The sequence below is a fragment of the Leucoraja erinacea genome, chromosome 26 (assembly GCF_028641065.1).
Source record: "Leucoraja erinacea ecotype New England chromosome 26, Leri_hhj_1, whole genome shotgun sequence".
Taxonomy (NCBI): domain Eukaryota; kingdom Metazoa; phylum Chordata; class Chondrichthyes; order Rajiformes; family Rajidae; genus Leucoraja; species Leucoraja erinaceus.
Genome location: NC_073402.1, coordinates 15696140 through 15724116, shown reverse-complemented (window position 1 = coordinate 15724116; position 27977 = coordinate 15696140).

Genomic DNA, 27977 nt, shown 5'->3' with positions numbered 1-27977 from the left:
TGCCAGTCTACCTCAACATTTATCACTGTGTATTGAGTTTGCCAACATTGGGAATACTGGCATTGAAATTAATTGTGCTCCAAGCATTCAGCTCCAGAGATGACAGGAGCCTTGATGGAATGCTGCATCACAGGTACCCAATGTTTCTCCAGAGATCTATGAAAAATTAATTGATACAAAAAATGTATTTCATAATAATGAAGATACCTTGATTGAAGTGCGTTGAAGAATGTGTTGCGGAAAATTTCTGACCTGAAAGGTGGAGAATCACTTTAGTTATTGTTTACTGTCTAATTATGGAACTATCAATTAAAAAAAAAGCTGGGCACCTGTAAAGGAGCTGCAGAGACTGAGTCTGCTGACGACTCAGCCAACATTAATTGGGAAAGCAAAGGTTGAACGTGGAGCCTTTATGTCCTGTCAGGTTATTATTGAAATGCAGATTGGTTTTGAAATTCTATTGCTAAAAGACCAAATGGCCTTGAAAATACTACATGTTACTTTATAAAGTCTAGAAATTAAAGCAAGATATTAAATGAGTTATTTTTTAATGCCTGACTTTATTTATTCTTATCACAGCATATTGTATTATCACAGTTGCATTTTCTATCACAGTGTTATAGCAGAGAAGGAGGCCCTTCAGCCCATCATGCCTGTGCTGGCTTCATCAGAGCAGCACTCTTAAGGGTCCCATATCTCTTATTTGCCTAAACCTTATTGTCTCGGCAAAGCTCATCAACTTGTCCTGATTCTCCTGCCTCCCCATCTGTGCTCTGGGTAATTTTAACGTTGACAATTAACTTAACTAATTGCAAATATGTGGGAGCAAACAGAAGCTTGATCTGACATGGACAGTGGGAGAACCTGCAAACTCCACAGAGTCAGAACGTGAGGTCAGAATTGAACCCAGATCACTGGAGCTATGAAACAGCAGCACTAAATCCTGATTTTACCCCTAATTTTGTTTAATTTAGTGATTCAGCATGGAAACAGGTCCTTCAGGCAACCAAGCCCACACCGTTCATCATTCACCTGTTTATACTAGTGTTATCCCACTTTCTCATCCACTCTCTACACACATTAGGGGCAATTTTACAAAGGGCAATTAACTTACATCTTTGGGATAAAGGAAGAAACAGGAGCTCCCGAAGGACACCCACGTGGTCACTAGGAGAATGTGCAAACTCCACACACACAATGTGCTGACGTTTAGGACCAAATCCAAGCCTCTGGCACTGTGAAACAGCAGCTCTACCAGCTGCACCTAACATTTAACATTGCACTCTACAACATAATAATTTTAATCTCCAAGATATGATTTGAAATGAAATAAACACATTTTATCACAAAAATATTGATGTGTAAATTTCACCACAAGAATAATTAGATTCACGCACAAATATTTTGATCTCTTTCATGCCTTCATTTAAATGTTTATTTAAAAGAACCAGCCTGTGTCAAAATGTGGGCTTCAAATAAATATGTTTAGCTTTCAGCTATTGGATAGTGCTCTTATCCATATTTACAAATTCGGAGCATGTGCAGATAGATTAAGCCAGCAGGCAAGTTATGAATCAACATTAGTTACAATAAACTCAAAGCTGAAACTATACTCCAGGTCAGACGGTATCTGTCGAGGGAGAAACTATATAAATGTTTAAAGGCAGTGATCTTCTATCTGTTAAGGATGGATGGTATAATGTCCACTACTTGTGAATATTTACATGTGGAAAACTTTGATGTTGAAGAAGACCTTGAAAGTAGCTGCAGATTAAATTTTCAAAGTTTATTTTCATGCAAGTCTGGTATTTATTTAAATTTATGAACAACAGATAGATGGAGTAAACTGGAGCGCGTGGACAGGCACAGCTTTGATTGTGGTTTCTTTGTAGAAATAGGGAAATTAGAAATGGAATAATAGAATGGCTTGCTGTTTACAGAAGTTGAACATAGAGTTAAACCAATTATCTTTTCCAAATCTTCATTGAGTGTCTATGCAATGTATAATAAGACTTTTGAAACAAAGCAACAGCCTTCTACTCTTCTGCAAATTTATTTTTGTCCTTTTGTATTAATATATTAAATTTACAAACTCTCAAATCATACTCGGACTTCCCGGTTTACTTCCACTTACAACTTGACTTATGCTGCAAGTGGTTATATATTGACAACCTGAGATTTTACTAGTTGTAAGCATAGTATTGACACTTCATTGCTCTATTGGAAGGACATACAAGATTCTGCTCATAATTAGATAACGTGGGAGGCCACAATGAGGCCACAAAGGAGTAGATTGGAGTAGGACATTGATAGCCAAGAATACTCCAGGATCCAATTCATTTTCCTGAACAACAAGGCTGTTAGATTCAACTGTCTCAATACGGAATAACCTAACTCCTCTATTTAGTTTAGTTAACTTTAGAGATATAGCCTTTCGGCCCATCAACTCTACACTGACCGACATGGTCACAGGGAGAAGGTGCAAACTCCGCACAGACAGCACCTGTCAGGATAGAACCTGGGTCTCTGGCGATGGAAGACAGCAGCTCTACTGCTGCTTGACTGCCAGCCTCATGGTAATAGAAAGTAAATCTCCAGAAAAAAATGAATCAAAATTACGATATATTGTGAAGGAAGGAACTGCAGATGGTGGTTTACACCGTAGATAGGCACAAAATGCTGGAGTAATTAAAGGGGTCAGGCTGTATTTCGGAAGCGAAGGAATGGATGATGTTTCGGGTCGAGACCCTTCTTCAGACAGGAAGGGTCTTGACCCGAAATGTCACCCATTCCATCTCTCCAGAAATGCTGCCTGTCCTGCTGAATTACTCCGGCCATCTGTGAATATCTACAATATATTGTGAACTGTGGTCACAGATCAGGATCACCATGAATCATAACCAATGGACAGCGACAAATTACTTTTTGTTATGTATTCTTGTGGTTTATGTAAAAGGAACGGCGTGCATGAAGAACATATCAGAGAGCCCTAATGGCTTAGAGAAATAGTGAACAAAAATAAGTCCCTTGGCCCATCAACTCCGCTTTGATCATCAAGCATTCATTTATACCAACCCTACAGTAATCCATTCTTTTAATTCTCCCTACGTTTTCATCAGCTTTCCAAGATTGTGCTACTAACCATCAGAATCGGGGCAATTTGAATTGACAAATTAACCCAGCAACCCACACATCTTTGGAATGGACGAGGAAGAGAGGGACCTGCAGGAAATCCACTCAGCCACAGGGAGAACGTACAAACTCCACATAGACAGCACGTGATATCAGGATTGAACCCAGGTCTCCGGTGCTTTGAAGCAATGGAACAGATACACAGTGCTATTAATTGGGTGGGTAAAACAGTTACACACATTCTAATGGTTGTCTGTGTTACTGGGTTTTTCTGTGCGCTCTGCATGGTCCACGAATGCAAGCAAACATTATACATATATACATTAGAAATGTCTGAAGAAGGGTCTCGACCCAAAACGTCACCTATTCCTTTTCTCCAGAGATGTTGCCTGTCCCACTGTTACTCCAGCTTTTTGTGTCTATCTTCGGTTTAAACCAGCATCTGCAGTTCCTCCCTCCACAGAAATGTCAGTTTCTCTGGTTTCAGTGAGGTGGCATGGTGGCGCAGCAGGAGAGTTGTCGCCTTACAGCGCCAGACACCTGGGTTTGATCCTAACTACCGCTGCTGTCTTATACGTTCTCCCCGAGACCTGCGTGGGTTTTCCCCGGGTGCTCTGGTTTCCTCCCACACTCCTATCACGTACAGGTGCGTGTAGGATAGTGTTAGTGTGCTGGGATCACCGGTTGACACAGCCTCGGTGGGCCGAAGGACCAATTTCCATGCTGTATCTCTAAACTAAACGAAACTTCCTAAATCATAATGAAGAAGAGATCTCAACCAAACCAGGTTGCAATAAGGTGTTAATGATCTGCAAAACAATTAATGGTGACTGCCAGATCAATGGAACCACTTACTTTAAATCCTGTTCATACAAAGTAATAGATTCATTTTAAAAAATCAATTTGTGCTCAGAAATTGATATGCAATGCGTATGTGGTGTTTGGGCAAAGAATTTTGTTGAAATAATCCTATTACTTCAGTAAAGTCTTGTTTGATTTGTCATGATCTTATTATGCCACCTAAGTGGCTCAGATTGAGAAAACCTGCTGAAGACCTGAATCAAATTGCTAAATTGTGACAATGTAGGTAAATGATCCATTCACCTGCAATCTTGTTTTCACGGCTTATCTCAGGATAGAAGCGGGAGAGCACAGGTCAAAGGTTGTTGGGAGCATAAGATCCACACATAGAATGGGGGCGCAATCTCAAAACAAAAAGGTAAAATAACAGGTACATGGAAAGGACAGGTTAGAGGGATATGGATCAAACGGGGGCAGGTGAGACTAGTGTAGCTAGGACATGTTGGCCGGCATGGGCAAGTTGGACAGGGCTCGTTTCCACATTGTGTCACTCTATGACTCTATGGGTCTATAACTTAACTAAATTGTATTTCAAACATTTTCTATAATGTCATGTTATTTAACAATACCAATTTACCAATAACGACCAGTCATACAATTCAACAAGACATTTCTGTTCATGGAACATGTTTCCACAGAAAGAATGAGTTCGGAGTAAGGTGAGCATAGGAGGTTATCACACCAAGTGGGCCATGTTATTCTGACATACATCTGTAAATGGGCTATCATGGAGAAAACAGCTTGTCACAGGACAAAACGCAAAGTGCTGGAGGAACTCAGCAGGTCAGGCAGCATCTGCGAGGGGAATGGACAGGTGATGGTTTGGGTGGCAACCTTTCTTTGGACTGTTGCCATTGGACAGCTTCTGCTGCAGCAATATGATATCAAGGGGCTTCCATGAGAAGGTCCCTGTCTGGCACCTTTAATGTAATTACTTAAACCCTCTGCTCATCTTCACACAAAAAAAATCAAACTGTCTTGAAAAATACTCTGCAATCAGATGGCCTTACACCAAGCAAAACATTCTTAGAAAGCTTAACTTGTATAAAGCAGTGTAAATCAATAGTACCTATATGATACACAGAGAATCATACTGTATGACTACCAGGCTGTAATAAAGGCTCCATTACTTAACTGTGATACTATTATAATCATTCCCATCTCTAATGCTCAAATCATCCATTCAGACGGTATCTATTGAGAGGTCCTTTCATGCACCTTCACTGATAGATAAACCTCAATGATCACAGTACATTCAAAGGTGACTTTGAGCTCTATTTACCACCACCTTTGCTGATTTGATATTAACTTAATCATTCTAACTACAGCAGAGAGCTATGCTATCAATTGTAAATGACATCTTTGGTTGCTAAAGTGCAAAGTATAATTTGAAGCAGCACACAATCATAATACTGCATGAACTGCTGCTCAATTCTTAAACAGAAATTTAAAACAAGAAACTTGTCCTTGAATATATTTTTCCCATCATAATAGTGACCATGCTGCAGAAAGTACTTCAATAGCTGCAGAACACAAAAGCCATGGCTCTTTCATAATTATCCATTATGGACGAGTGGGTGAAAACATCTAGTAAAATCTCATACCTGATCCCCAGCGAGTGTGCACTGCATTGCTCCATGTGAGTTTTAAAGTAACATTGGATTATTACTTTAAAGATGTCTCAAGGAGGTGAAGCTCAGGGGCAACCCAGGTTACAAATTAATGAAAGTCCGACCATGTATATTTTAAGACATTTTCAAGCTAATAATAATAATAATAATAATAATAATAATAATAATAATTTTTATTTCAATAATTTTCATGGCCAACTGGATACTGTATAATGTTCCATTCGTTAAAATGATGGAAAGAATTGTAGCATGTATATATACAGAGCGATGCATAGAACAAAAGGTTACTGTAGACAATAGAAGTTTCAATTGCATAAAGCAAGTAACACACAGACTAACTATCAGTTTGGAAGGACATTGACTTCATTCACTCCATTTTCTCCGCATGCCAATTATTTCTCGATTTTTCTGATCTTATTTCAGATTTCCAGCATTCTGTTAATTTTCCCTTCTATTGAAGATAAAATGTATTGGATAGACACAAGTCAAGTCAAGTCAAGTCAAGTCAAGTCAAGTTTATTTGTCACATACACATACGAGATGTGCAGTGAAATGAAAGTGGCAATGCTCGCGGACTTTTGTGCAAAAGACAAACAACCAAGCACCCAAACAAACTATGAACACAATCATAACACACATATTCTTTTACATAATAAATAATGGAAGGAAAAACGTTCAGTAGAGTTAGTCCCTGGTGAGATAGGCATTTACAGTCCGAATGGCCTCTGGGAAGAAACTCCTTCTCAACCTCTCCGTTCTCACCGCATGGCAACGGAGGCGTTTGCCTGACCGTAGCAGCTGGAACAGTCCGTTGCAGGGGTGGAAGGGGTCTCTCATGATATTGTTGGCTCTGGAGTTGCACCTCCTGATGTATAGTTCCTGCAGGGGGGCAAGTGAAGTTCCCATAGTTCGGCCGAACGCACTACTCTCTGCAGAGCCTTCTTGTCCTTGGCAGAGCAATTCCCAAACCAGATGGTAATGTTTCCGGACAAGATGCTTTCCACCGCTGCTGCGTAGAAGCACTGGAGGGTCCTCGGAGACAAGATGCTTTCCACCGCTGCTGCGTAGAAGCACTGGAGGGTCCTCGGAGACACTCTGAATTTCCTCAATTGCCTGAGGTGGTAAAGGCGCTGCCTTGCCTTACTCACGAGTGCTGAGGCGTGTGATGCCCATGTCATATCCTCGGAGATGTGGACTCCCAGATATTTAAAACAGTTCACCCTATCCACAGGATCCCCATTTATCCTCAATGGAGTGTACGTCCTCGGATGATGTGCCCTCCTAAAGTCCATGATCAGCTCCTTCGTTTTTTTTTTTTGATGTTCAAGAGAGGCTGTTATCCTGGCACCAGAGTGCTAGACCAGCCACCTCCTCCCGGTAGGCCTTCTCGTCGTTGTCTGAGATCAGGCCCACCACCACAGTGTCATCAGCAAACTTAATTAATGAGTTGGAGCTGAACCTAGCCACACAGTCATGTGTGTACAGGGAGTACAATAGGGGGCTGAGGATGCAACCCTGGGGCAATCCTGTGCTCAGGGTGAGGGACTTCGATGTATTCCCTCCCATCATGACACAAAATGTTGGAGTAACTTAGCGGGACGGGCAGCATCTCTGGAGAGAAGGATTGGGTGATGTTTCGGGTTGAGACCCTTCTTCAGATTTCTAATGTATATATGTATAATGTATAATGCTTGCATTCGTCGTCTTCTAAAATGGACCGTGCAGAACGCACAGAAAAACCCAGTAACATAGACAACCATTAGAATGTGTGTAACTGTTTTACCCACCCAATTAATAGCAGTGTGTATCTGTTCCATTGGGTAGGCAGTCAGAACCTTTTTCCCAGGATGGAAATATCAAATACCAGAAGGCATAACTTTAAGGTGACAGGAGCAAAGTTTAAAGGAAAGTTTTTAACACAGAGGGTAGTGGGTGTCTGGAACATGCTGCCAGGGGTAGTAGTGAAGGCAGATACGATACTGATGTTTAAGAGCAATCTGGATAAGCACATGGATATACAGGGAATGAAGGGATATGGATTTTGTGCAGGCAGATAGAAAAATAGTTTTGACATCAAGTTCAGCACAGACATTAATTAGGATGGAAAGAGTGAAGGTTTGAGGATTTTAGTTCCTGTGTCATTTCTTACAGAAATGGCCAGGTTTCTTTTCAGAACCTGTAAATTGTAAAACACTTGCAGAAAAAAATGAGATTTCTCTGTGTCCTAATTCCTTTGTATAGGTTTAATTTAAATTCTCAAGAGCCAAGAGTGTTAGATTGTCACCCATAATAAAAAACAACAAAAAAGTTCAAGATATATAAAAATAACAAACAGACAAATAAATAGGCAATAATAGTGCAAGACAATAGTAGTGATTACATTTCATAGTCCAATCTAAACCCTGTTCAGGGTCACCATATGCTGAAATGAAGGACTGCAGTACACTTATCAGAATGATTTATTTAGTCTATAATCTGTTTTCAGACTATTCACAGGTAACAGTGTTAGAACACAATGAGCTAACAAACATCACTTTCAAATCTACCAGCAAGGCGTTTTCCACATTGCCATGCAATTAACCAAAGTGCGCTATTAACTAAATTTGAAATAATATCAAACACATCCTCAACTGTTAGGATAATGCACACAGAGTTCCCACATCTAGTCAGACATGTGAAACTGTTGTGATTCACAAGACTATCGGGATTCATTAATGTGGCTTAAGCTCCAATTACACGAGAACTGTAAGGATTTGAAAGGAATGTTGGTTGCAAAGCTGAATAAAGTCAATTATGTTATGTAATAGAGGGGACAGGAAGCACAATGCTGTCTGTCAGAACCTCCTCCTTATTTTCTCCTATTATAGACCATGCGTGAAGTGTCAGCATTTGAACAGGGACCATGATTCACAGGTAATGTTCCCATTCACTGGAAGCACCATTTCTAAAGTCTCGCCATGGAAAATTCCTAACTCCCAGAATAGACAACATAGCCATGGATTCATGCTGGGCAAAAACAAGCCCTTTTGTTTCCTATGCTTGTACCAACCATCAAACACACATTGATGTCTATCTCATTTTATTCTCCCCACATTCCCAACAATTCCTGCCAGTTTCTACACACAAGGCAATTTATCTACAGTGACCAATCAACCTTTTGGGAAGTTGATGGAGAATGTGGTGGAAATCCATACTTTCACAGTCAGAACCTCCAAGCTCCACCCAGCCAGCACTGGAGCTCAGGATTGAACCCAGGTCATTGGAGCTGTGAGGCAGCAGCTCAACTAGCTGCATCATTGTACCACCCTCCCTTCTGATGCTCAATCTCTCCTCCTATTCTCAAGCCTTCTCCCTTTTCACTCCCCTTCCCTACTCTGATGTCCACTTCCCCTAACTCCCCTGCCCTACTTCCCTCCACTACCTACCCTTCTCTCAACCTCCCTTTCCCCTATCTCCCCTTCCCTACCTTTCTTTCCCCCTACTTCCACTCTCCCCACCTCCCCTTCCCCATCCTCCCATGTTCCCTCCCTCCCCTTCCCTCTACTTCCCCTCACCTAGCTCTCCTTCCCCCTTTCCCTACCTTCCCTTCCCCAACCTCCCATGTTCCTAACCTCCCATTTCCTCTGCTCCCCTCCCCCTTTCCCCTCCCCTCCTTCCACTACTTCTCCTTCCCCACTTCTCCTCCCCCCTACCACGCCATCTCAAATCATATTTATCACAAATGTTTCACAGGGTTATGTTCCCTGCCCCAAAACATTGACTCTCATCCCCTTCTCCACTGATGTTTTTTGTCCTTCTTTTTCCAGAGTTTCAGCACTTATTTCCATTTGCTCTCGTGGATCTACAAACAGGATAATAAGGATGACACAAATATCTCCAATTTTATGGGACAATTATTTTTACAGCAAACTAATGTACAGGTATTTCCTGATTTGAATATGCAACAAACGTACACCTGCAGTTAAAAATGGTTGCAGCAATGTGTTCTGCCATGCTTCAGCTGTTTGTAAGTGTGAATGTTCGCATTGAAGTTTTAACACTTATAAAAATAGCAATTTAGAAAACATGAGCTCAAACGGATTATAACAGCTGAGTGAAATCCCAGCGTGAAAAATATACATCTTCTAGATGTGCTGGGACGCATCCTCGGTGATGTGATCTGGGGTCATCGGGTGTTTCGGGTCTGACAACATCAGACACCCGCCCAGGCGACCCAGCCGGGGTTGATCGGGCCCCGACATGCCCCAACACCAACCGCCCAGCAACGATAGATTGTGTTTTGATCAGAGATTTAATAGAGGGAACAGGTGATTGCACGAGGAGTTACCTCATGGGCTGAGAGTGGGTTAATGATCATAGCCACTGAGGATACACGTCAGTGACCCCAGCCAATGGGGACAGGTCAATAATCACAGACAAAAATAATGGTTTCACAGAAGATACAATGGTCTGCAGATGCCAAAATCTGTTGCTGTGGGATCTCAGTGTGTGTGTTGGGGGAGGGGAGGGGAGGGGTGGGGGGGGGGAGCAAGGAGCAAGGGAAGAATCGTCCAATTTTTGGCTCGACTCTGCACCAAGACTTTAGACTTTTGAATTTAAAAATACAGCACGGAAACAGGTTCTTTGGCCCATCGAGTCTGCTCTGACCAGCCCTGTACACTAACCTACATGCACTAGGGAAAATTTTACAGCCTAGCAAGGCCAATTAACAATCAGACCTGTATGTCTTTGACGTGTGAAAAGAAACCGGACCACCTGGAGAAAATCCACGTGGTCGCAGGGTGAACGTACAAACTGTGTACAGGCTGCACCTGTAGTCAGGATCAAACAGGGGTCTCCGGCGCTGTGAGGCAGCAGCTCTACCATTGCACTTCTGTGCTGCTTTTGCCAAGTTTGGCAAGAGTGGCAAGGGAAGATGGCCAGTATAAAGAGATGATAGCGACAGATGAAGGGTTAGTGATGGCCACTTTACACTGTTATGTATGGTGTACAAATCGTGACATTAGTTCAGTCTGCTGGTAAGAGCAAAACAATAGCTTGAATATTGACATTCAACAATCAAACTATTTTATATTCAAAGAATAATGTAACCATATAACCATATAACAATTACAGCACGGAAACAGGCCATCTCGGCCCTACAAGTCCGTGCCGAACAACTTTTTTTCCCTTAGTCCCACCTGCCTGCACTCATACCATAACCCTCCATTCCCTTCTCATCCATATGCCTATCCTATTTATTTTGAAATGATACCAATTAACCTGCCTCCACCACTTCCACTGGAAGCTCATTCCACACCGCTACCACTCTCTGAGTAAAGAAGTTCCCCCTCATATTACCCCTAAACTTCAGTCCCTTAATTCTGAAGTCATGTCCTCTTGTTTGAATCTTCCCTATTCTCAAAGGGAAAAGCTTGTCCACATCAACTCTGTCTATCCCTCTCATCATTTTAAAGACCTCTATCAAGTCCCCCCTTAACCTTCTGCGCTCCAGAAAATAAAGACCTAACTTATTCAACCTATCTCTGTAACTTAGTTGTTGAACTTAACTTAACTTAATTGAAGCTGAGTCTCTGTAAGACATGGTAACCATGCCATGAGCTTACTGTCTGAGATCATGTAAGGAAACGAACATAATTTCCAACAAACTCTTCAGCATGAACCTTGCCTCATCATTCTGAGTTGAATCGTAACAGATGAGGTTTCTAAATCAAAGTGGTCACATCCATCCAAACAGGCTCCATTGTTGCGTTCACATTGGCATTGGAAAACAAACCCATGTCCCAGAATAACTCCATGCTCTGAACCTTGCACAATAATCCAACATTGAGGAATGCGAGAGAAGAGCTAGAGGTTGAGATCACCTACTCTATGTGGCTCAAGCAACTGCAATGGACTAAAGTGGCGATGGACCAGGCGATCATTTTGGGTGATTGTTTCATTGAACACTTACGCTCAGTCCGCCTTGGCCTACATGATCCCCCAGCTATCAGAATTTTAACTCCCCTTCCCATTCCCACACTGACTTTTCTGTCCTGGGCCTCCACCACTGTCGGAGTGAGGCCGTGTGCAAATTGGAGGAACAACGACTCATATTTTGCTTGGGCAACTTATATCTCTGCGGTATGAATATTGATTTCTCTAATTTCAAATAACCCTGGCATTCCTTTTCTCTCCATTGCTCCCCCACCCTAGTTGTCCTGCTAGAGTCACTGTTTGTATCCCTTCGTTGTCACCTCTTCCACAGACAACAATCGACCATTGTGAGCTCCACCTTTCCATGGTCATTGGTGCCGGCTCTGGCTGTTTTCATACCTCTAGTTCCCCTCCCCTGGCTCTCATTGTGAAGAAGGGTCTCAACCAGAAACGTCACCTATTCCTTCTCTCCAGAGATGCTGCCTGGCCCGCTGAGTTACTCCACCATTTTGTGACTATCTTTGGGAGGTCATTAGATATGATTTAGAAGAGAAACACAAAACAAATTGCTTCATCCTGTGTCCCGACTGTATCACGGTTGATCGGTTTCACGTTATTGCAGACTTTAATAACTGTTATGAACTGAAATATTATTTTATGGTGTGAAACGTTGACAAATGGCCCTCACTGCCTATCACATACCTGTATGGTTGCAATTAACGAAACAAATGAAGTTGTAAAAACAGGAGTGTAGAACTGCAAGGAACTGCAGATGCTGGTTCACTCGAGTCTGAAGAAGAGTCCTAATCAGAAACATCACCCATCTATGTTCTCCATGGATGCTTCCCGACGCACTGAGTTACCCCAGTATTTTGTGTCTTTCGTTAAATGTATTTGTACCACAGTCTATGGGCAATGAGGAGACAAAGTAAATCTCCCAAGCCCATCAGGACCATATCTGCACAAAACTGCTTCCACACCTTGTCGTGGCGCACCCCTCACCCCGAAGCTTGTGGGGCTGGACATAAAGCAGGAAAGCTGCTGAAGAATTTACAGTTCATTCCAGCAGGATGCTCAGTTTTCCCACTTGAAAATTATTTTCTCTGCCCATTCACCTCATGGCCACAAGGCTGGCCATTCCTCCAGATAAGCGCCTGGTGTCGTGGGTCAGCCAGGGACAGACCACCGCAGCAGAGAAGATTCACAGTGCATTGCAGGATCTGGTTCCACATTCACCGTGCTCGGGTAATCCACCAGGGGCAGTCGCTGAAACTGGCCTTCTACCTGCAAGCAGTTTGTTAAGTGTTGTAATTTGCAGCTTTAAGATCAATTACTGTTGGTTTCACCCTGATGCTGGGGTATGTCCAGAACGTGGAGTGTTGTGGGATCGCACTGCAGCCAGCAATCAGGACAGCCAAAACGTTATACCCTCTGGCAGCCTGAGGGAAAATGTCCCTCATATGGATCATGCTTCCTGAAGATAGAGGTGCCAGCACGTTTACTGGGCCAACACAACTTGTCACATTCATTTATATGCAAAACATTTAAACATTTATTCAAACATTTTGGCCTGTGGCAAAAGAAAGGAGCCTTCTTATTTCAGAAAATATGTACCAGAAATAGAAAATACATGACCCACATTTTCTTTTTCCGTTCACTCTTCACGATAGGTGTAAATTTTCCTCACACAGTAATTCTCTAGACTCCTCCTGCCTCACCACGGCCTCCTGAATAAGTGTTGCTTTTTATACTTTTGCCAATACATCCCCAATTAAGTCACACAGCAATTATTGGCAATTATCACCATCAATGTTTCAGTGATTCCTGCGAAGAGCACGGTGGCACAGCAGTAGAGTTGCTGCCTTACAGCGCCAGAGACCCGTGATCGATCCTGACTACGGGTGCTGTCTGTGCAGAGTTTGTACCTATTTCCTATCACCTGCGTGGGTTTTCTCCAGGTGCTCCGGATTTCTCCCGCATTTCAAAGACATTCAGGTTTGTAGATCAAATTAAAAAAATTATAAATTGTCCCTAGTGCGTGCAGGATAGTGTCATTGTGCGGGGATCGCTGGTCGGTGCGGACTCAGTGATGCGGTGGGCCTTTTTGCACGCTGTATCTCTAAACTAAACTAAACTAAGCTTGATCTGTCAGCATTATCATCATATTTGCCTCTTCGTAGGCAGTTCCCTGAGGTTGAAGGTGATTTGCTTCCACTACAGCTCTGTTGGACCTAAGATGGCGGGATAGATCAGCCTGGAATATCCATGCCATCGAGCAAAAATGGCGGAAGGGCCATTTCATTCATCTTTGGAAAATTCTGTGCATCTTATTTAGTTTAGTTTAGTTTATTGTCAAGTGTACAGAGACACAGTGAAAAGCCTTTATTGAATGCCATCCAGTCAGCAGAAAGACAACACGCGACTACAATTCAGTCTACAATCGACTGGAGTTGAAGCAAATCACCTTTCTCCCCATTGGACTGCTGAAGAAGACGGAGGTATAGTAAAGACTCTTCACCTCTGGTTATTCAGTTGTTGGCTTAGATAAAGAACGTGTTGTATGGCACATGAGATGTCAACAGCATAAACAGTCTTTCTCAAAATTAAATTTGAACCCTTGTTCACTAAAAGAATCAGTTGTTGACTTTATTGAAATGTTGGTGTTACAAAGTTGTTCCTTGATGAAAAATAAGTGGCCCAAGTAAAGATAATTGCAAACATTTATTTATTTTTTAAATATCACACAGGCAACCGAATATTCTCTAAACACGTATGATTTTAAAGGCCTGAGGAATTGACATTAGTTGGGAGAAACACTCAGGATATAAACACCGATGCGCAGGCACAGAGGCATGTTCTCATTCATTTACTGGGAACCTAGTCCCAGTGATGAGGTTGCCAGGTGCCTTTGCTTTTACAATATGGCTTCTCCGCTTGAGAATTTATTGTGCCAGATTTCCCAGGAAGCCGTTCTAAAGAGTGAAGTTGCCCAGCACTGGCATTTAAACGACATGCTCTGAGATCTGATGCCAGCCAGCCTTGGCTAATCGTTAAACAAAACGGCACACAGCTCTCGTCCCCACAAGGGTTGTAATGTTGCCCCAGAGATTATCATTAGAACACTCTGAAACCATGGGAATGACTTTGCACAGAGAGGAATTCTGCTTAGTTAATAACAACTTTTAAAATACATTTGGGCAGGGACATGGATAGGAAAGGTTTTGAGGAATACGCACCAAGTGAGGACAAGTGGGACTAGCTTAGATTGGGCATTTTGGTTGTCATTGGTGAGTGGGGCCTAATGGCCTGTTTCTGTGCTGTACGACTCCATGACTCTATGTTGTGTAAATACTCATCTCATTCCACAATTATTCTGACCAATGGCTATTTCACAAGGAAACAGAGTGGGGAATGTACTTGCAAATATCAAAATCAGTTGCAAGGAAAAGAGATGTAGTGTGATTTGTAACGAAGTGTACATGGAACATGTTATTCTGCAGAGTGCACAACGTGCTGAAGTAACTCAGCGGGTCAGGCAGCATTCCTGAAGAACATGGATAGTAGGTTAGTTTAGTTTATTGTCACGTGTATCAAGGTACAGTGAAAAGCTTTTTTTTTAATGCTAACCAGTCAGTGGAAAGACAATACATGATTACAATCAAGCCATCCACAGCGTACAGACACATGATAATGCAAATAAAACAAGATAGAGTCCAGTAAAGTCCAATGAAAGATAGCTCAAGGGTCTCCAATGAGATAGATTGTAGCTCAGGACCAAGCTCGAGGTTTTGATAGAATGGTTCAGGTGACGTTTCAGTTCAGGACCCTTCTTCAGATTGAATGTACGAGTGTGGGGGAGGGGGAGAAACTGGAAGAGCAGAAGTGAATACCCACGTCCTGAAATTCTTACTGTCTCCTAAACTTTATTATAGATTGTCCTCACCACAATAACGCATAAACATAGAAAATAGAAGCAGGAGTGGGCCATTCAGCCCTTCAAGTCTGCTCTACCATTCAATGTGGTCTGAATATCCAAACTCCTTCTTTAGCACCAGGACTGGCTCACAGGGCACCTTCCCACTGCGCTGACGTCGTTCTGGCACAAAAAACCCTTTGAACAAGCAAAATAACTGAAGCTTCAACATTTTGATTGTAACTACTTTTAGTACAACCCCAAATTTTTCTTTGCTCTAGTAATATTATTAAACACAATACCAACAATAAAGTCCCAGTATGTTCATCATGGGATACATTCACACAAAGTGGTTCCGTGGTTCTTTCAAACAGCTTTCACGGGTGGAAGGAGCAAATGGTCTCCTTATGAGCTCCATAATTGCAAACGTTTGTGGTAAAGTTACTGAATATTTTGCACAGATGGATTTCCAAGGGTCCTTTGGATTTCCTATTCTGCCATCACGATCCTAGAACTCTGAAAGTCAAGTAAGAACTAATTAAGGAATAAATTCTCAAAACGAACTACATGATTAGAAAATAGCAGAATTAAATATATTAATAAAATAAAAATAGTTGGAAAAATTCAATTGTGAACTAATTAAATATTGTAGTGAAAGGCCAGCAGTTGCATATTGAAATTGGGCCTTAGGCTAACTCGAACACTTGCTTCCACATTTTGCTTTGATTTCCTCTCTACCCCCTTGGTTCCTGCATAAAATCTATGGCATTACTCACAACGTCTCAAATTCAGAATGTTTTATAATGGCACAAAACTCCAACTTTGGAACTGAATTGTCATCCAATATCACTACTTTTAATAATTAATAGACATTTAATAAAATGGCTCGTCCAATCTAATTATTACTTTTAATGTAGTCATTTCAGTAAATCTATAAATACAGAACTGTAACCACATTATAAATATTTGAAAACTCCCTGTAACATCTGTTATTAATTTGCAATAAACATTGGTTATGAAATATTAAAACTGTATTGTCATTAAATTCTGTTCTCCAATCTGCAATTTATCTCTTCAACCAGGACCATGTATCATTTTCATTTAGCTTCTAATTCTAAAATGAAGGAGGGAATCATTAAGTTACATGTAGATGCGCTTTGAATGCATTAACTGTGTTGTTAAATCTTTGCAAATTGACAATGTTTCCTTGATAAGAACGAAGTACATATTGTATTCGATCTTGGTGTTTGCAAGAGGTGACGCCTAACACTGGAGTGTTTTCTTCTTTCTTTGCTGTCTTTGAAAAGTAACGGCCTGTGCTTCACGGCTATTAATGGGCAGCTGCAGAATCCAAGATAAACCCAGCAACTTGCTTGGCCGTACTACTGTACAATTGCATTTGGCAGCCAAGGGCTGTCTGAACCTCTCTTTACCATTAACATGCCAGTCACTTGAACCTCATGCCATTTTGATATTACGCCCTTTGAAGTTAAACTGTTCCAGACCTGAAAATAGCAAGTAAGGCGCGAAGGAAAGTTTGAAAATACTGGAGAGGCACAGCGGGACATTCGGCATCCACGACAGGACGAATTGTTCGTTAACATTTCGCATTAGAATTATAGATTCTCCTTCCCATTTTAGGCCAAGGTTGCCTCAACGAACGCTGTTGCTTTTGTGTTTCTGCAGAATAGGGGATATAGATAGCTTTAAGGTTCACAGGTTAGAATAAATGAAAGAGTAATGGCCTGAATATCGTTACCAATCAGCGACTGTTCCTTTATCATCAGCTGGTGCCATTTTGGTTGGGGTCCTCAGATGGGTGGCAAGCATTGGTGCCTGGGGCAGTTTGTGATATCACAATCACATTTATACAACTACATACACGCAAAAAGCTGGAGTAACTTAGAGGGTCAGGCAGCATCTCTGGAGGAAAGAAATAGGTGACATTTCGGGTTGAGATCCTTTTTCACCTTCGATTCAACCCAAAATGTCACTTATTCCTTCTCTCCAGAGATGCTGCTTGACTTGCTGAGTTACTCCAGCATTTTGTGCCTATCTTCAGTTTAAACTAGCATCGGAAGTTCCTTCCTCCACAGTATACAACTAAGCATTCTCTTTGAATGTACACAATCACTGAATGGTGATAAACTGAGTTGTAGCCCTCATAGTTTGCTTGCTTACCCCTTAATGCCCCTGTCCCACTTAGGAAACCTGAACGGAAACCTCTGGAGACTTTACGCCCCACCCAAGGTTTCCGTGCGCTTCCCGGAGGTTGCAGGTGGTTGCCGGAGGTTGCAGGTAGTGGAAGCAGGTAGGGAGACTGACAAAAACCTCCAGGAACCTCCGGGAACCGCACGGAAACCTTGGGTGGGGCGCAAAGTCCCCAGAGGTTTCCGTTCAGGTTCCCTAAGTGGGACAGGGGCATAAGCATAAGGTAGGTCAGAGATCATGAAAAGACTCCCTTTAAAATAGAGGCGACATCCTTCAGCATTTACCGGCTGGTGGACTGTAACAAGAACTTAATACCTCGGGGAATTAAATTCCTTTTGTTGATTGTTTCAAGTGAAAAATGTGGTGCAAGTGATATCATGTTGTATATGCAAGCAAGGTTTTATCAGTAACATTATCGACTTGAGAAACGTCAGCCACAAGATTTAGATTATCACCTTAGAACCACGTTGCTAGTCTTAACATGTCTAGCTTTGATTTTTTGCTGAGGATCCCTATGCGTGCAGTGTTGTCAACGGGGAGGGGAGAGACAGTGCCTCTGTGTCCTTGAAAGCTGATGGGGCCCATGGTACAGGACCTGCAATTATGCAATTAATATTACAGATTTATTGAGCAATAATTTGTCGCTGATTACTAATAATTTAATGGCTGGTATATATTAATAATGGTAGTACAATGACATAGTGCAGCATTTATAACATCCTGCCTTAGAAGCTGAGGGGTGACCTTATCGAAGCTTATAAAAATTGTGAGGGCATAGATAAGGTAGGTAAGTAGTCACAGTGTTTTTCCCAGGGTAGGGGCATCTAAAACTAAAGGGCAAAGGTTTAAGATGAGAGGAGAAATAATTAAATCTGCGGGGTAGGTAGCACACTGGCACAGCGGTTGAGTCGTTGCCTTACAGCGCCACAGGCCTGACCTCCATCCTAACGACGGGTGCTGTCTGCGCAGAGTTTACACGTTCTCCCTGTGACTGCATGGATTTTCTCTGGGTGTTCCAGTTTCCTCCCACATTCCAAAGATGTGCAGGTTTGTAGGTTAATTGGCTTCTGTAAAATTCTCCCTAGTGTCGCCCTAAATAGAACGAGTGTATCGGCGCAGACTTGGTGGGCCAAAGGGTCTATTCCCACGCTCTATCTCTGAACTCAACTGAAGCAAACACAGGGGTAAGACTTTCACATGGAGGGTTTTGTGGAACGAGCTGACAGAGGAGGTGGTGGAGGTAAGTACAAGTACAACATTTAAAAGACATTCAGATAGGGACATGGATAGGAGAGGTTCAGAATTATATGCCAAAAAGAAATCCCTAAAATAGAACTAACTTAAATAAGCAGCTTGGTCACATGGATGGGTTAGCCCAAAGAACCTGTTACTGCATTGTAGGACTCTATGACTTTCTGGTGTGGGAGGGGAGATTGGAGGCCAAGCAACGAGGAAGAGGGTCAACAATGAAAGGCTAGAGGAGGCGATGCAGACTCCTCCACTCTAACCGACACTTTACTCCTCTGCAACCCCCTCTCCTACCTTTGTCTGAGTTACCTCCACCCAATCGCCCAGCAACGTCTACTGTGATCACAGCAAAACCTACTTGACCTCCAGGTGTGAAAAGACTTCCAATCCCCGACCTCAGATATAGACTTTAGAGATACTGCATGGACCCACTGAGTCCACATTGACTAGCGATCAACCCGTACACCAACACACTAAGGACAATTTTTTTTACCATTTACCACAAACAATTAAACTACAAACCTGCACGTCTTTGGTGAAAATACACATGGTTACAGGGAGAACGTACAAGCTCCATTCGGACAGCACCCGTAGTGTGGACCGAACCCGGGCCTCAGGCGCTGTAGGGCAGCAACTCTACCGTTGCATCACTGTCTCTCTGTGACCTCCCGCCAGGGCTCAGTGAATTTCTAACCCTCAGCCCCAGTATTCCCTTAGGATCCCTGCTCCCTGATACATGCCTTATCTCCCCTCCAACCTTACAGGTACAGGACCACTGTTATATTCCTCCACTGGCTTCACAATAAGGATGGTACATGAAGGAACATGTTCCAGTGCCTTCCTGATGCCTCGTGCTTTGGATGGTGCTGAATTTTCCTGCAACAAGGTGATAATCAAAGAAGTTGTTGGCGCACATCGATAATTTTTTACTTCCTGACGCAAGTGACATTAGAGAACTTAACGTTTGGTCTTTAGAGAGCCATGTGTTGTCATGGAAATTTCAATGCCTTGTGACACTGTAACTGGTCAATACCTAAATGCATTATCTCCTACCTATTTTCCAAGAGGAACCTTGAGTGAAGAACTGTGCCTGAATTTGAATGTCTTACAACTGACTGCAATTTAGTTGTCAATATCAGCACAATGGCGCAGCTGGTAGGTCTGCTGCCTCACAGCGGCAGAGTTCAATCCCGACCTCTGGTGCTGTCAGTGTGGAGTTTGCACATTCTCCCTGTGACCACATGGGTTTCCGCTGGGTGCTTCGCTTTCCTCCCACATCCCAAAGACGTGCATGTTTGTCGGTGAATTGGCCTCTGTAAATTGCCCATAGAGTGTAGAGAAAAGGACGAGAAAGCTGGATAACATAGAACTAGTGTGAACGGATGATCAATAGGCAGCAGGAACTCGGTGGACCGAAGGGCTGGTTTCCATGCAGTATCTCTAAACTAAATGAATCAGGCTTTTTATTTGGCATCCATCACTTCCTCAGCAAGTCTCAGAAGAAAATCCGGAGGGATATTTCATCAGCTAACACAACGGCCAATTCTGTGCATGGTAACCACCCTCATGGCAAAATGGAGACAGAAAATGAATCTGTTTTTCAGAGCAATTAGTTGAAGGAAAAACGCAGATTAGAAATGGGAAACCTCCCCTAGTTTGCATTAAATAGCACCATAGTGATGTTATACTGTTAGGACTTTAAACGCCACCAGATCAGATGATAAGACCTTGGTTTACTTAAAGAAAGGAGATGCAGCATTCCCTCAGTACTGCGCTGAAGGATCTTGAGAAGGGGCTTGAACCCATTAGCTTTTGACAAAGAAGCAAGTATGTGACTGCTGAGCTAAAGGAAGTGATTAGAAGAATTTTAAGTGCTGATATCAGCAAAAGAGCTGCAATAAAATCAAGAGAATGATGGGGAAAAGTGTGTCTTTGAACAAACAAACCCAAACAGCATGGGACCACCAGAATTAGTGCATTTTCCATATTAATAAAAGAAGAGACAAACAAAGGCTACTATTTTATTCATTTAAATTTTGTTTTATATATTTGCTATAATCTTCTTTGTGGGGGTTAAAATGTTAGCACTGCCTCTTGCATAATGAAAGCCTTTTTACTATAGGATGAGTACCAGAGTTCGTATTAATTGAATATACATTTTGCGCATCATTTCATGTGGCATTAATTTTAATTATTAGTAAAGGCTATTTTGTTTTAGTATGTGATCTTTATGTCGTTGAATATAAGTAAGAATGGCTTATCGGTAACTGAAATTAAGTTAATTGTGTATCCATTTTAAGAAAACTCGTCTCCCTGTAACACCTGACTCCTGCTACAATTAAAATTTTGGCAGCTTTATCACTAATAACTCGGAAGTACCGTTTATCCTAATGTCAGACAGGAAGAGGATTTGACAACAGACACATCAAAAATCATTTGATTATGCAAAGATCTTTGAAATGCTTTGAATTGATAGAAGTCATGTTAAACTATGATTTATATTTACAATTATTATTATCTAATTAAAAATCTTACATCCATTTTTAAACCTCAAAACTGTTCCTTGGATCCCTCTTTAAAAGACAATCCCAGCATGTAAAGTAAATCCTCACCCTAAATTTAGATGGTTTGATTCTGATTATTTAATGAATTAGCTGATTGTGAGTAGGATGTAATATCTGCCAGAGTATTCCTAGATTACAGGGAAAGTGAAATATTAACAAGCTTTCCTGCTTTAATTGCTATTGTGTGGCTAGGTAGGGTATCTCAATGATTTTTGCTTTAGGGTTAATCAATGCCATTTAGAATAAATAAGTGTGATGTAATACTGGAGAAGGCAAGAGAAGGGAGAGTATGTTTAATGGAGAAATCTTGAAGGGTATGGATGAGGAGAGGGATCAAGTGGTCAAATATAAAAGCTCTGAATTTACAAGTGCAAATGAATGAGATAACATTAAAACAATTCCCATCGCATACTTTGTTTCACAAATAGAGGTGTTGAATAAAAAGCTAGAAGATAATGATTTTTTTCAAAGGAATGATGGGGTTACTGTTTACACATTATGATGTACAACAGAAGTGGTTGTGTTAAGGGCATAGCTGACAGGTTGGGAACAGCATTTATGAGGAGGTATTTGAGACACTGAGATGGTTTCACTGGAAGCCGCTAGAAGATATTAAACAATGTTTTAAAATTGAGGTTTTAAGTTGGTTCTATGGCAGAGAAGTGTACCTCTATTTGATAAACCAACGATGAAAAACCATCAAATTAACATTACCAATGCACTAAACGGACAGGACCTTATGACCTTTGGTTATTCATGTCTGTATTGGTATTGTGGATAGGAAGGAACTGCAGATGCTGGTTTAAACCGAAGATAGACACAAAAATCTGGAGTAAATCAGCGGGTCAGACAGCATCACTGGAGAAAAGGAACAGGTGACATTTCGGGTAGAGTCGGGTCTGAAGATGGGTCGAGATGTCACCTGTTCCTTTTCTCCAGAGACGCTGTCCGACCCGCTGAGTTATTCCTGCTTTTTCTGTCTGTCTTTTGTATTGTCGATAGCAGGATTGTATGGTGTGCCTGCTTCTCATCAAGGTAACAGCCTAAAAGACACTCAGTGCACAGTAAGAGCAAGTCTCTGCAAGTAAATCATTTTAAGCTTGCATTAAGACTTAAAAATATTCTGAGTCTTAACGCTTTCAAATTAGCAACAAAAATGGCAAGTCTTCCATAGATTCATTGCTCTAACTTGGCAATCTTGAGATGATCTTGTCACGCCAAAGCAGATTTTTGCAATGTTTTCCTGAAAGCACTTACCACTGATTTTATTAGCCAATGGTCTCCATATGTTCCATCAAAAGAGTACATCTCAGCAAGCCACAGGATCTCAGGACCAGACCAGGATCTCTGAACGAGTGAGCATACAATTGTCATGTCACTGCTGACCCAGAGAGCTATCCAGGTTTGCTATATCAGGAGACTTTGGCATATGACTGACTCAGGCACCATCCAGCTTCTAAAGCGAATGAGCGTACATGACTTCATGAGCAAACAATATTGTGGGGGTTGACGGGAATTCTGTGTGAGCCCAAAATAATGTGATGGAGAAATATAAAACAATACTTCTGAGAGTGATTGGGCCTGAAGCAAATGGCAAGTTCAGAAACCTTCTCATCTCACAGAAGGTGGGGAGCTTAATGATATAGCACAGAGGTAGGAAGATTACTTTGACCAGAGGGCTGTAGACATAACCGGATGTTCTAGGTCTAATATGAACCAGGAATAGGGCAAGACAATTAGTGATCACATTGTATAATTATAAAAGTGTGCTTGCATTATAATTTTGGTCTTTTTTTTTTAGATTGTGTCTTCTGGGGGAAGAGGGATCCACAATTTGTGATGGTTCTCACTCTTAGGTGATAGGTGATACACTATACATTTGTCTGAGAGTAAAAAAAATCATTCTAAATAACGTCTGATTAGCAATGAAATCCAATCCAATCTAGATGTTAAGAAGGGTCTCGACCCGAAACGTCACTCATTCCTTCTCTCCAGAGTTGCTGCCTGTCCCGCTGAGTTACTCCAGCATTTTGTGTCTATCCAATATACATGTTGGCAGGCAAGCCAAAGAGGATACAGGAAATAAACCAGTAACTAAAATAATGTAGGCTGTGATGGTCTTGTTGTACCTAATAATATTGTCTCGCTATACAATGCAGTAAGAAGGTGGTGATTGTTGCTGTTAAGCATGCTTAGTTCAATGTATTTGCAAGTGCGGTACTTTATTCCAACACCCTTGAATCTTTCGGCAGTTCACCACGTTTTGTTTCATTGCTACACCATCGCTCGGACATCATCTCGCAGTTGTGGTTCATGCTCATGAAATCAGTTTAGTTTAGTTTAGTTTATTGTCACGTTTACCGAGGTACAGTGAAAAGCTTTCATTGCATTCTATCTAGCCAGCAGAAAGACAATACATGATTACAATCAATCCATTTACAGTGTATAGATACATGATAAGGGAATAATGGTTAGTGCAAGATAAAGTCAGCAAAGTCTGATCAAAGATAGTCCGAGGGTCACCAATGAGGTAGATAGTAGTTTTGGAGTACTCTCTGGTTATGGTAGGATGATTTAGTTGCCTGATAGCAGCTGGGAAGAAACTGTGCCTCAATCTGGAGATGTGCGTTTTCACACTTCCATACCATTTGCCTGATGGAAGGGAGAGAAGCGGGAGTGGCCATGGTGGCCATGACTCATCCTTGATTATGATGCAGGCCTTGCCGAAGCAGTATGACGTATAAATGGAGTCAATGGAAGGGAGGTTGGTTTGTGTGATGATCTGGGCTGTGTCCACAATTTGCTGCAAACTCTTGCTGTCAAGGATGGAGCTGTTCCCAAACCCAGCTGTGATGCATCCTGATGCATCTGTAGAAGTTGGTGAGAGTTGTAGGGGACATGCTGAACTAAGCCTTCTAAGGAAACCTTCTACTGTAAATTGTGGACTGAATTCATGAGGAAACTATTCAGCTGCCCATTCTTGTCCATGCCATGCTGACATTATGGCTCCATTCATCTAATTGGGTTATACAAATTCACCGGAGTCTTTCTATCCAGCCAGGCTGAGGGCAAGGCCTGGAGAAATGAAGCTGTGCTGAGGGAAACAGGAATTTGGTCTGAAGCCAGCAGCTCATATGGTCTACTAGTGATTGGTGTTGCTGGTTAAGGCTGCTTCACAATGGGCAGATAAGTTTCACTCCATGCTATGCATGGCCTCAGAATCTTTGAGCCTAGAAACATATTCCTGAAGTGGAAAGAGTTCCTCAACCCCTGTTCAAACACAGATAAATTCACATTTATATTAATCATGACCAAGACAATGTACGGTTGTGAAAATATTCCTTCATTGCTACCTGTATTGAAATCACAAATGAACCAACAGCTGACTTACAAATAAAAGAAGGGTCTCGACCCGAAATGTCACCCATTCATTCTCTCCAGAGATGCGACCTGTCCCGCTGAGTTACTCCAGCATTTGTGTCTATCTTCTATTTCAACCAGCATCTGCAATTCTTTCCTACACGTAAAAATAAAGGAAGTCTTTGCTTTCTCTTCAGTCTGAGGAAGGGGCCTGACCCGAAACGTCACTTGTTCTTCACTTCCCCAGATGCTGCCTGACCCCTTGTGTTCCTCCAACACTTTGTTTTTTGCTCAAGATTTCAGCATCCGTAGTTTCTTGTTTCTCTTTCTCCTCTTTCCTTCGACGTGTAAGTTTGGGATCTTAAATAACGCTGTAGAGGTGGATCGTGCTTAATTCAGGGGATAAATGTTTGCATTTTCTCCAACCAAGAAAACAAAAACATATTTTTGTTTACGCTGGCTCAGGGCCAGGTTGCTGTTCAGGCCTCAGGCTGAAGCAGGTTTATGCAGTTCTGAATGTTGTGTTTCAATGTTCAGCGGGCAGGTTCTAAGACTAAAAAAAATGTTTCAACTGAACGATAAAAGATACTCAAAATTAAGCAGGATATTTACTTGGTATATTAATTCAATTACTGTTAAAAGGCATATCCTTCAACCAAATGCATGCTGATTGAATTTAGTTATCTGTGAACCATCCATCCACCTGAAGCTATTTTCCTACCTTCCCAACAGCTGTCAGAGTGAGACCATGAATCAGCACATTGACTTAAATGTGACTTCCCCGTGTTATTTGTGGTCCAGTGTACTTGATTTCCCAATGTACTCTGGCATTCCAACCACCCACCAGTTCCTATACAATTGGGTTTGGGAGGATAACAATGCAACTAAAGTAAGGCAGAGGCATGGCGATAAAGGTTCTCTCTTCTTGTGACAGTGTTGTACCAATGCACTAATCGGTTGTATAACAAGCACACTTTCAATCAAATCAGAATTCCACTTCCATTTGCTATAATTGATTTGACCCTGGTTGTGGGATTTATGGAGCAGCTAAAGCAAATGAACTGGCATTTGGGCAACATGGCATAAATCATAATTAACCATTTTACTCTGCTTATCCAACTCATTAATTCCAATGCTTAGTGCGATACTTTACAAGTCATAGGTTTTAGTTTACATATGTTAATTGTAGAACAAGAACATTTTACTTGGAATAGTTCAAAACACTCAGTGTTGTTCTGTAGACTAAAAATGTATTCAATCCGATAGTTATCCATGAGATAGTCATAATTAAATTTCCCGGCAAATAAAAGAGTTAGGCCATATTGCTTAAAATAAGAGTTTCTTAACTTCATAAGTTCATATCTGTTAGTAGCCGAATTAGGCTGTCTACTCCGCCATTCAATCATAGCTGATCCACCTTTCCCTCTCAACCCCATTCTCTTGCCTTCACCACATAATCACTGGCATATGTACTAATGAAGAATCTGGCAATCTCTGAATATCAATTGACTTGGCCTCCACAGCCTTCTGTGGCAATGAATTCCACAAATTCACCACCTAATGAAATGTCTCCTCATCTCTTTTCTAAAGGTATGTCCTTTTATTCTGAGGCTATGGTCTCTGATACGAGACTCTCCCACTAGTGGAAACGTCCACTCCATCTCCACTCTATCCAGGCCTTTCACAGTTTACAGTAAAGATACATTTAGGTAGAGCCACCTGTGTTTGCTCTATTGTAGTGGAACACACTATAACAAAATTAAAAAAACAGTTTTCTTGAAGAGTTTTGGCTTTCCAAGTTTGGAAGAGACATTGGGAGTTCACTGCCTCTGGTTTTATAAGTTTTGAAACGCAGAAAGAAAAGAACGACAAATACCGATGAAAGGTTATCGAAGTAGAACATTCCCTCGCTTTGAATAGCAAAAAGATGCAGTTACTGAAATCTAAATTAACAACACATACTATATATTTGGGGACATTCTGCAAGCATCTGTGGAGAGAGAATGGAACTAATGTTTCAGATCAATAACTTCACAGGAGCTGGGAAACTGAGCAAACAAGCATGTTTTAATTAATGGAGAAGGAAAAGGAAATGTCTGTGATTGGGTGGAGGCCAAGGATGGCAATCATGTATTGTCTTTCCGCTGAATAGTTAGCACGCAACAAAAGCTTTTCACATGACAATAAACTAAACTCACCAACTCAAACTCAAATCAACTAGGTGAGACAACTGGTTTGAGAGGCAGCCACGAGCAGCTTCTGACTGGAAGATTGAGGGCAGATAGAGAGAAACCAAATCAACAGAGCTGAAAGTGTAAGATGCTGGACACAGCAGGTGACGAAAATCCGAATCATCAACTTGAAACATTAGCTCTGTTTCTCTCTCTCCACGATGTTGCCTGACCTGCTGAGTACTTCCAGCATTGTTGGGTGTATCTTCAGATTTGCAGCACTGTTTCATAACTCACATTGCCAAAGTTATTATTTCTCTTTTTTCTCCCGGGTTATATTTTGTTGAAACAATGAAGGGAATGGTATTTTGCTTTATTTGTCACTCCACTTCTATCGTGACTATTTCTTAAACGAGGAAACATTAATCTGTTTTTATATCTAGGTTCTTGCTCCAAGTTCCACGCCCATTGTGCAACCGAGGAAGGGTTTGAGTGGGGGTTGAAAGGCAAACATCAGGGAACTATTTGGCAAAAAATATATTGACAGACTGATACATCAACCACTCAAAACAGGATGTCAAGGCTGCATCGTCGTGATCTATTTGGCCTCATTGATCAGTGAAAACCCCATTAGTTACATAAGGCATTTCACTGAACAAAGCACGATTCCTACATTTCAAATGAGAAGAAAAACAATGTAAAAATAAAGGTAAAAACAGGATTAATGATGTGAAACAGTTTAAAATGATTGACCATATACAATAACAAGAAGCTTCTGCATTTCACTTTTAAATTCAAGATTGCATCACAAAACATTGACAGTAAATGCTGGGAAGCATCAGCAGATTGAGCAGCATCTGTGGAAAGAGACATAGTGAACATTTCAAGTCAAAGAGACCTCATCAGAAACTCTGGGCATTTAACTTGAAACATTGACTGTTTCTCATTCCACATATTCCTCCTGATCTGC